The sequence below is a fragment of the Lissotriton vulgaris genome, chromosome 5 (genome assembly GCF_964263255.1).
Source record: "Lissotriton vulgaris chromosome 5, aLisVul1.2, whole genome shotgun sequence".
NCBI lineage: Eukaryota > Metazoa > Chordata > Amphibia > Caudata > Salamandridae > Lissotriton > Lissotriton vulgaris.
The window spans coordinates 1994471029-1994485425 of NC_141693.1; the positions used below are offsets into that span (position 1 = coordinate 1994471029).

At 47.4% G+C, this 14397-nt stretch overlaps 1 protein-coding gene across 1 annotated transcript in view; it reads right to left on the bottom strand.

Moving 5' to 3' along the window:
* GTF3C4 (general transcription factor IIIC subunit 4) overlaps positions 1–14397 on the bottom strand; it is a 47321-nt gene that overhangs the window by 14758 nt on the left and 18166 nt on the right. The gene's annotated exons all lie outside the window — the stretch shown is intronic.

The following is a 14397-nucleotide window of genomic DNA, read 5'->3' on the forward strand; positions in this document are numbered from 1 at the left end:
AATAACGTTTGCAAATCGCCATTTGTTTTTCTTAAGCACTGCCACCATTCACTTGAAGTTTTGTTGGGTTCTATAAAACAGGCATTTTATAACAAAGCAATGGACACTAGCAGATAAGTTACCAACATGAAAGGTTTAAACTGGCTAATCAAAAGTCCAAACTGTGAACAATCCACAACAGCTCGTCAAAGTTTCACAGTGCGGAAGCACCAAAGACCAGCCCGCCTGCACCTAGCACCATGACCCTTAGTCTCACACTGACCCACCACAACTGCATCCCGGCCCCTGCTACACAGTGCTGCTGCACTGTACCACACAACTAGAAGCCTTCACCTGCATCGCTAGCAGATTCTCATGCACTCCGCCTCCTCTAACACCAAACACAACCACCCCACCAAACACCTCCCCTGCCCTTGCAAACTCCAACCAGCCACTACATTCTCACGTTTCCACATTCATGTGCATGCTCCTCAATATGTGTTCCATGAGCAACCACACTACAGATATATGTGACCTGCTGACCCAGACATTTTCTTTATGGAAACATACATGCCATTGCAGCAACTATCACTAACAGCTACAAAATCACTATCAAAAGATGTCAACACAAGTCTGGAGGAGTAGTCACCATTATATTCAAAGACGCCTTCAGCTGCATCACTTCGTGGACACTACTACCACCAGGTACACGGAGCACCTCTCCTTAAAGTTACTAGCCACATCCAAGTTTAACCTCTGCGGAATGCTCATATACATCCAACCAGGACCCCGCACCAACTTTGTCATCACCACAGACATCACCTTGCTCATCATCAACGCAAGCACCAGCACCTACATCCTGCCTGGAAACCTAAACTTTCACTTAGATGACAGCACATACCAGATTTGACCATCCTCCTCAAAAACCTCGAGAAGCACGGTCTCGCCCAGCATGCCACGAGACCCACCCATGCTGCCAGACACGCTATGGACCTTATCTTCTCCACCCTCAGCAACATCACGGTCCACAAACCTACACCTTTCACGTGGACTAACTACACCCTCATCAGCTTCAAAGTCACCATCCTGCATCGTACTAGACCCACCACCTTGGGACTTCGCGGTCACAGTTGGAACATCTCAGAGAATGTATGGGTTTCAACCCTCCCGGAGCACTGTCCCGAAATAAACACCCTAACAGACAATATCAAGAATTGCAATGCCTGGATGTGCACCTGCACAGATACCTTGGTCCCACTGAAGAGCTGCAAAGCAGCAACAACAGGGACACAGGCTAGCTGGTACACTGAAAAACTCTGGATGACGAAAAAGGCACTGCAAGCAACTGGAAGGTAAGTGGAGAAGGAGCCACTACACCAAAGACTAAGAGGTCTACAAGTCAGCCCAGAGAACCTACCAGTAGCAAATCCAGAAAACAGAGTGATCAGTCCTTGCAGAACGCATTAACATGGGTACGAACAGCAACAAGGAAATATTCTCCTTCATAAGAGCTTTCACCATGCCCGCTACCACAGTCAACAACATTCTGCCTCCAAAGACCTCTACAACAATCTCTTGGATTTTTTCAACAAAATCACAGCCATGTATGCCAACTTAGACCCCAATAGGACCGCATCAATCTCAATGCAAGAGAAACAAACCCCGACCACGTGAAAGCCATCACCACAAAGGAGATCCCTGTAACAAAGTCCAACCACTCTGGAGCCCTCTCAGACCCAGGCCCCCACCACGCCTTTAGCAAAGGACTCTTCCTGCATTTGCGAGACACCACCATTGACGCTTCACCTTCCCAAAAGACTGGAAACCAGCAGTTTTCACTGCTTGATAGAAAAAAACCCTCAGCAGAACCACCAAAGCTCTGAACTATCAAGGTATCACCCTCCTACCCTACCTGGAAAATGTCCTTGAAAAAGCCATCAACAGGTGTCTCACACATCACCCCGTCACCACATTCTGGATTTAGACCAAACTACAGAACGGAAATGGCCTTCATCGCAGCAATAAACATCTACATGATCCTAAAGAAAGGAGAAACCACAGTCCTCAACCTATTGGACCTATCAGCAGCATTTGCCACAGTTGCACACCCTATGATCATCAGACACCACCACAAGACTGGTATTCAAGGACCCGCCCTCGGCTGGATCTGCTCTTTCCCAACAGGGAGAACTCAGGCAGTCAACCTGGCTCCCTATTCCTCAAAAGCCAGAGAACTGGTCTGCAGAGTACTTTAAGGCTCACTTAGCCCCACCATCTTACACAAGCACCATGACCCCATTGACCAACATCAGCATCTTCTACGTCGATGGCATGCAACCAACATGGTCCCTCTCAGCAAAAATCCCAAAACTAGAACAAGTTCACCGACTGCATGCCTGAAGCAGCAACATGGACTGCAATACATCTAGACCACTGGAGGCAGACTCACCCTAAACCTCTCACGCAAGACACACAACACCACACCTAAGGGAACTAGAGTGGCTCAAAGCTCTCAACAACAGGTGCCCACCCGATCAGCCACATCTCCTTCCATCAACCAGTCAGGCACCTCTACTAAGCCAGACTTCTACTTGCACATGCCCCCACACATACAGGCACAGAACAGGACAAGCGTTCTTTTACATTGCTCCTGAAGAGTGGAGCAACCTCCAACTACACATCAGAGTCTCCTTCTCTCGTTTGTGGTTCCACAAGAAGCTTTAGACCTGGCTCTTAGACTAACACTCTAGCCCACCTTCGGTGCTAGGCTCTCACACCTGCACAGTGCCAGAATACTCTTGTGGGTGATTGAGCACTTTTACAAATGTATATAATCATTCCAGCTCACATATCTACTTTGTAATCATTCACAACTGAAGAACACTTCGCATTGTAGAAGCACTTAACTTGGATTTTAATTGTTTGTTGATTGGAAGAGCAAATATGTCCGCAAGAAGATTCAATAAGCAATATTCTAAGTCTAGAGCACAGCAATTTCACTGTAATTAATGTACTGGCGCATACAAGTCTAGGTAACAGCAGTTTGGGTGAATAGGTGGGATTATAAATACAATGGCTCAACTGGAGTGTGACCGCATAGTGTTGAGGAGTAGATCACTGACCGATTAGATCAGTGTGGACAGCTTACTGGAAGGACTGTCCGTTTATTTTCTACACTTAAAGTGGACTTCCTCCTCCATCAGCACTGTGAAGGAGCCCCTCCATTCTCCTGGGCTACTCATTCCTAGCAGTCTATCTCCCAAGTCAGATATTTCGCAGTTTCCATTTGTGATTTTGTGTGCACCCGCACCCTAATGCCTCATCCCACCCCAACAGGATGTTAAAAACTCCCCCTACCATGGAGATAGGTGCCCTCGTTCACTCATACGAGCTTCCTCCCCCTCCACTGATCACCGGGCACCCTGCCATCGTTCTCACAGAATGACAAATTCAACCTATCCCTATCAACACACACAGAGCCCCCAGACTCCTATCCAGAGGACCAGTTGAGAATAATCTCACTTGAATCCCCCTCATGTAAATGCGTGTGTCTTGTAAAGCGCACTGCTACCCGGAGGCCTCCTGGCGCTATAGACCGCTGGGGAACCTGTCCTGCCTTTCCCTGTGAGATGTTCCCTCCTGGGTATTTCCAAGGTGAAACCAGGCATCCCCGGCGTTTGTGGGGGGCCGTTGTGGAGATGAGGCAAGCTAATGGTTAGAGTTGCAGAGTGTGATCCCTGGTTAGAGTAGGCACTGAGGCGAGAATTATCGAGTCCCCTGACCCTGGTTCACGACCCTGCCGCGTCGGGGATTGAACCCTGGTCCCGGGCCGTCCTCTGCTTCCGGGTCTGCCGCCTCTAACCAGTGAGCCACACCATTCCACCTCACATGCGATCCCATAACAGTACCCATCAAGACACGACTAAACTGTATTCTCCTTACCTGCAGATATGCTTTCAGACATGCAGCCGAGATAGCAGACTTATTACTCACTAACTAACCTGGCATTCTGATCCTAACTGAAACTTAGTTAAATGATACTTCCATCTTGGACATTTTGTTACCTCCTAATTATGATATCACTAGACTCAACAGAACCGACAGACCTGGTGGTGGGATAGCCTGAATACATCAGAGCAGCCTTACCGTGTCCAACTCCAATGCCCCAACCTTGTCCTCCTGTGAATACCTCTGCCTAAACATCACCAGTAATAACAAACAAATCTGCTCCTTTCACACTTTCTATCACCCTCCAGGAGATAACCTCACATTCATTGAGCAACTCATGGATATTCTGGCGTCAAATAATAGACATCAACATGAGCAAATATTCCTGGGGGACTTCAACCTCCATTGGGATGATCAGAACGACCCTGGGGTAAACAGTCTCAAAGCCTTTCTCGCAGACCTCAATCTCGAACTACTATGTAACATCCCTACTCACGACAAAGGTGCAATTCTCGACCTCCTAATTTCAAATGCAGATTTCACATTACTTGACCATCCCTTGCGATTGGTCTGCCCATCACTTTATCACTTTCCAAGTCTTAGAAGAGGTTTAACACCTCCAAAACACAACCCCTGAGATCGAAGATCTGGTAGAGAAACTTGAAAAACATTGGTTCTATCCCTATAGCTTTAACTAACTCTAACCCTCTTTGCCCCCGGATGACCTAAACAATGTCCACGGTCTAACCAATCACTTCATCCGTTCCATGACCAATCTTCTTGACAACATTGCTCCGCTTCATTGAAAAGAGCCTCCACAACAGACTCAAAACCATGATACGACGGGAGGCTAAATGAAGATCAACGCCCTCTCAGATTAATTGAACAACGATGGAGAGCTGCTCCCTCAGCTGAGCACCTTAAGCTTCTAAGACTCTCCAGAAACTCCTATTTTAGGAAAATCAGAAAGTCTAAAACCGACTTCTTCAGGTCACAACCAAGAATAGACCCAAAAAGCTTTGACATATTAAATCCCAAACTAAGATCATACCCATTCTCCCGAACACCATCCCTATTAAACTACCCAATTGTGTAGAATTTGCATCCTTTTTTGCCTCCAAAACAGAATCTATAAAATCAGATTTACGTAAGGACCTCTTATCCATCTCAGACATGGATAAGAATTCATATGCCAACCCGGTTGACCCGCAAACCAACATCCTCCCTAAATTCAAACTCAAAAACAACGCAAATTAGTCAGACTTGAAATGAAACGAATAGAATATTTGTAAAGCGCGTAGCTGCCCTGAGGCGTCCTAGCGCTGTGGACACATGCAAGTGGAAAACGGAGCCTAGTCTGATTTAGTAAACAACTGGGTTTTAAGCTTTTTTGGGAAGGACAGGAGATTGTGTTCTGAGCGCAAGTAGGGAGGAAGGGAGTTCCAGAGTTTAGCCGTGTTGTAAGAGAGAGCGTCCCCCACTTCTGACTCTCTGGATTCTGGGAACTGTGAGACGGTGAGAGGAGATTAATCAAAGCTGTCTGTTGGGTTAGTAGGGGTGACCAGAGTGATTAATGGTGGCACCTGATTTCCAGAAGGCTCGGTGGGCAATGCATAGGGTCTTGAATGTGATGCTTTCCCTAACTGGGAGCCAGTGAAGCTTCCCGAGTTCGGTTTTAACTGGGATGCGGCGGGGGATCTGGAGCAGGGTGAGTGCCGCACAATTTCGGATGACCTGTAATTTGTTTAAGGTGGCCTTTGGGGCCCCCAAGTAGAGGGCATTCCCGAAATCCAAACGAGACAGGATTAGACCCTGGACCATGATCTGTCTAACTTGGAGGGGTAGTATGGGGATGATTTTTCGGATGAGCCGGAGTAGGTTTAAGCAGGTGGCTGATAGTTTGGCTGCTTGGTAGTTGAAATTGAGAGACTTGTCCAGCCAGATGCCCAGGCTCTTGATTGTGTCCTTGAGCACGGGGGTGGTCCAAGGCAAGTGGGCCATAGGGAGTCGATGTTGGGGGTGGGGTGATGGCCTAGTATCATCAGCTCAGTCTTATCTCAGTTTAATTTGAGACATGAAGAGGTCATCCATGAGGTCACTGCTTCTAAGCAGTTCCTGAGTTTATTGGGTACGGTGCGAGGGTGACTCAGAACCACCACTAGCTGAGTATCATCCGCATAGGTGCCTATTTTTATCCCGAAGGGGCGGATGATCTCAGCAAGGGGGCTCATATAGACATTAAAAAGCGTAGGGTTCAGAGACGAGCCCTGCGGTACACCACAATTGAGAGGTTTGCTGGGGGATGTGGTGTCGCCCTTAAAAACTTGAAAGGTGCGCTCAACGTGTACAGTGAAGACTCTATACTAAAGACACTAACCTCTCTGAATCCTTCCAACCATTTCACAGACCCCCTCCCGGCTAACTACTTAAAAGACTTCCCCTGCTACTACCTCTCTGGACCAAGATCGTAACTGCGTCCCTCCTTCAAGGAATCATTCCAGACATCCTGAAAACTGGTCTGGTTTCGCCGATCCTAAAGATGATAACAGCTGACCCCTTGCACCTAAAAATCTATCAAACGATTTCCAACATACCTACGCTAGCCAAACTCCTGGAAAAATGTGTTAACTTACAACTGAACAATCACATAGAATAATTCAACTTGCTTAAACAATTTCAATCTGGTTTCCGAGCAGGTCATAGTACCAATCGGCCAGGACTCATGTAATTGACAACGCTCTAAAAATCCTGGACCAAAATGAAGCTTGTCTATTCATCCTACTAGACTTATCGTCTGCTTTTGACACCGTCAAAAAACACAACAACTTGCTTGAACCCAAAACAAAGAATGGGTTTGTCTGAAGTTGTATATAATTGGTTCGCCTTCTTCCTTCAAAACAGATTCCAAAGATTTAAAGTCAACCAATCCCTGTCCAAACCTTTGCCTGTATCTCTTGGAGTCCCACAAGGCTCTTCTCTCTCATCGACCCTTTTCAACCTTTTTATGGAACCTCTTACTGATCTCAGCTTCACCAAGATCCATTTCCATATGTATGCTGACAACACCCAAATCTATATCAAGATCCACTCACTCGATGACATCAAATCTCTCAACTCCACCCTACAAAAAACTCAAAACTTGGCTAGACGAAAATCATCAGAAACTAAACTCCCTCAAAACGGAATTCCTCCTAATCGCCCCCTAACAAAACTCCCACTATCCTTGACTGCTGAAGCACCTAACAGCTCTCAAAGGTCAACCACTCATCGTTGATTCAGCTATATCACTTGGGATAATTCTTGACAGTAATCTAAGATGCAGAAGCACATCAGTGTCTCCACTAAAGGAGCCAACTTCCACTTGAAGACCTTGCGAAAATGGACCCCTTTCTACCAGCCTCTGATTTCAAACAAGCTGTTCAAACCCTAGTAATACCTAGAGTCGAATACGGTGCTGTAACCCTATTCGGCCTCCCAAGATCATCGACAGTCCCATTAAGAGCCACTATCAAATCTGCAGGAAGACTCATCACTGGCTCAAAATGAAACTCACACATATCACCTGACCCTAGAGCCCTCAACTGGCTACCATTTGAAGCTAGCATTCACCTTAAAATCGCTTGTATGACTCACAAAGCCCTTCACCACAATTCCCCGCTTTATCTAGCTCAGAAACTGGAGCTCTCTGCTGGCAGCAGATCCTCCAGGAGTGCCAAGACACTTCTTCTAAAACCACAACGATTTGCCAAGACAAAAAAAACATACTCTTGCTTATTCTCGGGTATGGCTCCTAGGATCTGGAACGCTTTGCCCATGGAAACAAGAACAAACCTGTCCCCTGCTGCCTTAAAAAAAGAAGTGAAAGCAATCCTCTTGGTTCAATTCACGTGAACCTGTCTGTTCTGCTAACTTTTGTTTTATTGTTACTATCCCCAACTAGCTGACATTTGCTCTGTCAAGATAATTGACTTTACATGCTTAAGTTTTGTACCATGGTTTCACCTATCTGTTGTTTTTATTACATTTTTGGTTTCTTTCTTACATTGGTTGGTAAAGCGCTCTGATACTCGTAAGAGTCTTGTTCGCGCTATATAAAACCTTCAAAATAAATAAAATAATAAATAAAAATCTTGGCAACTCTGACCAGTTTTTAGGTCTCGCCTAGGAGGCACATGTGCGGTCTCTCAAGGCATGCTGTATCTACCGTAAGGGCTTTCAGCACACCCATCGGTTTCGATTAGTTCCTTCATGTGCCTTTCGAAATTCTGTTTTGGTTGGTCAATAGTTTACATTTGTCTCTCCTTTTGCTGTTGTGGCGACACCCTAGAGACTGGCCCCGTTAGATGGATCCCTCCACTACTTTCTTTGTTTGGGCTTGTATTGGCTTTTCGAATGCGCTCAGCCAAGGGCAACAAATCGCGTCCTTATTTTGTTTTTCACAGTCCGCATCAGTGCATCACCTGCTTAGCACCAGTCAGTGTCACTCAGCACCACTACCTCAGTGTCACTCAGCAGCACATGGGCACCACAACATCAGCAGCTCAGCATCAGTCAGCCCCAGCGCAGCATCACCCAAGTATCAGTGCAGCAGCACAGCAGCACCGCCGTGTATCAGCACAGCACCAACTCAGCCCCCAGCCCCAGTGCAGTACCACTTCTGCACCTACGCAGCACCAGAGGGCTAGAAAAATCAATACCTGCAGGTCTAGTAACTTGAATAATCAATCCTAGGCAAATTTATTGTCTTATGGAGCCGCCTTATTCTTCATTATCATGTAAGATAGCACCTTCAAATATGCAAGTTCACTATTTCTGCAGTACAAAAAAAAACTATTTACAAGATTAAATGTTTTCTCCATGTAGAATACAAATAAGCCCACAAATATGGTACACATGATCCCTGGATTGCCTCTTAGCTCACTAATAGCATTGTCTTCTGGGCAGGAATATTTCCCAGTCCATGTTTAAAAACTCGCTTTTCATAGATATATTATGAAAGCGTGATTTAGTAGTGCACCGTTATTTACAGATCGCACATTTTCCATTGAAATGGCCACAAAACTTTCCCACTAACATGAAGCTTTACTTATCTATATAGTGCATACACAATGTTTGCAAATTGGGTTTCAGCAAAAATATTTAACATTCACATCACTAAGTGTTCCAATTTGTTTTGATCCTATAAAAATCTTTTTTTCCCACCACAGAATTACAATAATGTGTCTTCATAACTAGTGAAATATATTTTAAATGTTTGAACAGTTCACTAATTGGCTATTTCACTGCTGGGTTAGAAAATAAGCCTGACATCTTACAGCCTTTTATTTTACATGCTTTGCACAGTGCAATTGTCAAACAGTTCTCTTCAGTCACAGAAAGAAAACTAACTGTAGGAAGACAAACTGACTTTTGACCTCGGTCTCTGAAAGCCTAGCAAAATGTGACAACATAAGATTTAAAGGCATCTTGATTGCATATTCACTTTGTGAGCAGAACACTTGTTATCAGCTAACCATCACTAGCTCATCGAAGTGGAGTGGATTTTTCGAGCCTTGCACCACTTCATTAGCGCAGCACAACTTCAGCACCATTACAGCATCACCTCAGTACCACCTTATTTATTATTATTTATTTATTATTATTTATGAGTCTTATAGAGCGCACAGCTACCCCCGTCGGAGGTGTCCCTGCGCTGATACTGTCAGCAGGAGAAGGAGGGCCTATCTAAGTAGAAGAAAATAGCCACGTTTTCAAACGGCTACGGAACAGTGCTTCTGATGGGACAAATCTGAGGTCTAACGGTAGGCTGTTCCAATGTTTGGCAGCAAGGACAGCGAAGGCTCTGCCACCCATTCTTGTGCGGCGGAAGCGTGGCACAACCATAAGACGTAGGTTGTTGGAGCGTAGGTCTCTGACTGAGTGGGATAGTGTCAGTCTCTTTCTTAAATATTCTGGTCCGGTTCCGTTCAGAGCTCGGAAGGCAAGAGTGAGTGTTTTAAACTTTATGCAGCTGGCTATAGGAAGCCAGTGAAGCGCTTTGCGAAACGCTGAGATCGAGTGACGGAAAGGGATATTGCCAATCAGTCTTGCTGCCGCATTTTGAACTACTTGAAGGCGTTCAATTAGATACAAAGGGGCTCCCGCATAAAGACTGTTGGCATAATCTAGATGGGATGTTATTAAGGCCTGAGTAACTGTTCTGCGCGCGTCCATCGGCAGAAATGGAAAGATTTTTCTCATCATCTTTAATTTTGCAAAGCAAGCAGCAGTTACTTTATTAATTTGAGGGCTGCAGGATAGCGTATCATCGAACTGGAACCCCAAATTGCGGGCGGTGTGTACCGGGATTGGGGGGGGGTTGAGTACCGTTGGCCACCATAGTGAGGGGGGTATGGTCATTTTTTGATTAAAAAACAGGACCTCCGTCTTGTCGGTGTTAAGACGAAGATGGTTCGAGGCCATCCAAGAACAGATTTCGCCCAGACAGTGGCGAAAGCTAGAGAGGCTGGAGTCAGAGTGATCTCTAAAGGAGAATATCAGCTGTGTATCATCAGCGTAAGAGATCACTCTGACCCCACATGCCTCCACTACCTTGGCCAGAGGGGCCATATGTACATTAAAAAACAGAGGACTCAGGGACGAGCCCTGCGGGACTCCACGGGCCAGAGGTTTGCATCCCGATTTAAATGGTCTGAGAAGAACCCTCTGGGATCGTCCTTGGAGGAAAGAAGTGATCCACGACAGGGCAGTGCCACCCAGTCCGATCTGCTCCAGGCGATCTAAAAGTATTTTGTGGGACACCGTATCGAAAGCGGCGGATAGGTCGAGGAGAACCAACATGGCCTCCTCGCCCTTATCCACACATTCTCGAACAGTCTCCGCTACTTCCAGCAGTGCGGTTTCCGTGCTAAAACCCGTGCGAAAACCGGACTGGGAGTCATGGAGCAGGGAGTTAGTCTGTAGATATTCAGCAAGCTGTAATTGAACGGCTTTTTCCAAGACCTTCGCTGGTTTCGGAAGGAGAGAGATGGGCCGATAATTACAGAATTGTGTGGGGTCCGCATCTGTTTTCTTCAGGATAGGCACAAGCAAGGCTTCTTTCCAGGCAGAGGGGAATTGGCCTAGTTGTAAAGAGGCATTCCAAATGGAAGTGAGTGGTTCTAACAGTAGGGTAGCTAAATCACTCATGAACTTAGGAGGGACCGGGTCCAAAGGAGAGCCCGATTTGCACTCTATAAGAAGTTTAAGTGCAAGATCTGGGGTGAGGTCCTTGAATGCCATAAGGGTAGGAACAGTTTCATGGCTGATAGAAACCGGGGGGAGTGAGGGGTCAGATGCCACCACAGGAGGAAAGGAGGATGCGATTTTCTCAATTTTTTCCTGAAAGAAATCTGATAGTCCATTGCAAAGAGACTGGTTGGCTAAATTGTTAGGTGTCATTGCAGGGGGTTTGACAAAGTCTTTAACGATTTTAAACAAAGTTTTAGCCGAGTTGTCTGCGTCTTTAATTTGCGAGGCAAAAAACTCTCTCATGGCAGCTTGTTTTAGTTTGGTAAATTGCTTTAAGGCCGTTTTGTAAATAAGTTTTGCCCCTGTGTCATATGTTGATCTCCAGCTGCGTTCTAGTTTTTTGCAGCGGCTTTTTTCTTCACGTAAGGCAGCTGAAAACCAAGGAGCAGAGGGATGGGATCTTGCAGAAGAAACAGGTAGAGATGGAGCAATACCGTCTATCGCAGCTAGTAGGGTCGCATTGAACTTGGAAACACCAGCATCGATGTTTTCAATGTGAGGTTCTAGAGGGCAGCTAAATACCGGCTCAAGGGCAGTGCGCATGATTTTGTGCCATTTTCTCCTGTAGTCAGTTCCCAGTTCCACCGGAATAGGTGCCTGAGGAAGTGGAATGTCGACCGAGAGAAGGTAATGGTCAGACCTGGTGAGGGGAAGAATGGGGTGGATGACCATACCTGGGAGATTGGAGAAAATTAGGTCCAATGTGTGGCCCGCCACATGTGTCGGACCTTGGATAAGTTGCGGCAGGCTTAGGTTCTGAAGAGAGTCGAGGAATCGAGTGGCTTGGGTACAGGTAGGGTCATCAGCGTGTAGGTTAAAATCACCTAATACTATAAAGTGCGGGTGCTTGAGAGACAGATCAGTTATGATGTGAACCAGCTGCGTTAGAGAGGAGGGGGAAGCTTTTGGTGGATTGTAGACTAAAATGCCGGTTAAATAAACCGACGCGGAATCGGCAATCGAAAAATACATGGCTTCGATCAGCCCCATGTTGGTAAGTTTTTTAATGGTGATCTTAAGGTGAGATTTAAACAGGATGGCCAGTCCACCCCCAGTTTTACCTTCTCGGTTAATACCCAAGAAGCGATAATCCGGGGGGGTGGCTAAATAGATATCTGGATTTGAAGTATCCTTTGTCCAAGACTCTGTAAGGAATAGAATGTCCCAGCTGTAGGTGGTCAGAGTCGACCAGATTTCATTTGCGTGACGAGGGAGAGATCTACCGTTAATCAGCGCTGCTTTTAAAGTGCGTGCATTCGGGGCGGGAGGTAGTGGTGGGATGCGTTCGCACCAAGCGGGGAGAGTTAAGTTGCACTGAGGACAATGAAAGGAATGGCCATCTAAGCTGTCTGGGGGGCAGCGGGCAGATGTTGCACAGGAGCCCGATCCTATTTGTAGAAGCTGGTCTCTGGTCCAGCTAACGCGGTTATCGATTGTTCCCTGAGCAGGGGGACTGGCCCTCGGCCCGTGCCAGGCGCGGACGGGCGCAGACGGGCTTGCCTTAGGCGCGCCATCGGCGCGCCCGCTGCGCGGTCGGGTAGTGCGGCTGTATTTATTCATAAATTGGGTGAGGAGGGTGGGAGGGACGATAGACTGTACCGTCTCCCTTCCCTACCCAAGATGGCGGCTCCGGTGGGTGGGGGAAGGGCCCTTAGTATCACTCAACACAAGCATACTATCTCATCATCACTGAGCACCAGCAAAGCACTATCTAAGCACCAGCAAAACACCACCTCATCAGTGAACCACCAGTGCAGCGCCAACTCAGTACCACCACCGCATAATGACTCCACAACAATACAGCAGCACCTGAGCACCACCAAAGCACCGTCAGCGCAGCGCCATCTCAGCACAGCACCATCTCTGCATCAATGCACCACCAGCATAACATTAGCACAGCGCCAACGCAGCAGCACTTAGGCGCCACCACAACATCACCTCTGCACAAGCACGGCAACAGAGCACCACCTCCTCCGCTTCAGCAGAGCACCACCTCTTCAGCATTAGCGCAGCACCACCCAAGCACCAGCGCAGCACCACCTCATCACCAGAAAAAGCAATACCACTCAGTCTGAAAACAGCACTGTTATACGTGAGGTCCTTAGGCAATAAGCACTCTACTCTGATCACTGGTCAGAGCCTGGTACGTAGACAATACTAAAAGGCCCTTTATAAAATAGTCAAGATATCAGTGGACACAAAACTTCAACAATGCAGTGGTCAAGGCAGACAGACCTCATTGTATATGAATCCGGACCACCCGAAGCAAGATCCACTAATGATGAATGAGAAACACTGAACACTAGGATGACCTGACACGGACTGATGCCAGCCCAAGTTGTGCTAAACAGTAGTAGAGGTCAAAATCATGGGTAGAGGGGGGAGGAGCCAAGATGGCGATCGGAATGGAAGCGTAGGCTCCCGGCTCCGCAAGCCTCCGAGCCCCGCACGGAAATCCTGGTCACAATCCTGTGATTGCGCTACAGCAGGGTGACGGTGAATGCGCGCAGACATCGCTCGCGCGATCCCGAAGTCTCTGCCGGCCTTATAGCCGGAGAAATCCACAAAGTCAATTGGCGGCCTCAACGACCCTGAAACCGGGACCTGGGCCGCGAAACATGGCCGGGTGCTGACTCATCAACAGCTGCCAGCTGGGCCTGGGCGGAGTCGGTCCACCGGGACGAAGTGACTACGGAGTCAAAAAATTTTTGCAGAAGCTCCGATTGTCACACGACGCGGCCAGAGTGCATCCTCGAGGTGAGGGCTCAGAGGAAATACTGTGTAAATGCGGAGCGCTGAAGGTGAGCTGCTATGGCTCGGTCTTCGATTCTGCCCGGTGTTCGCGGGCCGCTCCCGAATTTGCCGTTAGCGCTGAATCGGAGAGAGGATGGCCATTACCGGAGGCCGCTCCTTGGACGTGTGCTTTGAAGGCCCCCGTGATCCGAACTGTGGGCTCACCGAGCCGGACTCGTCCCTGCCCTACCTTCATTCTCCCTACAAGGTGGAAACGCCTGATGGCCGCCTGAACGAGATGAAGTACACTATCCTGCCTATCGAGGTACTGCGAGATGGGGAGTGCGAGTTACCAAGTAGCGCTGTGGTATGGGAAACACGGCCTACGCTGTCATGCGGTGACATTCTTGCTGCTCTTGGTGACTTTCAGTCCGTCTGGGAGGGCGG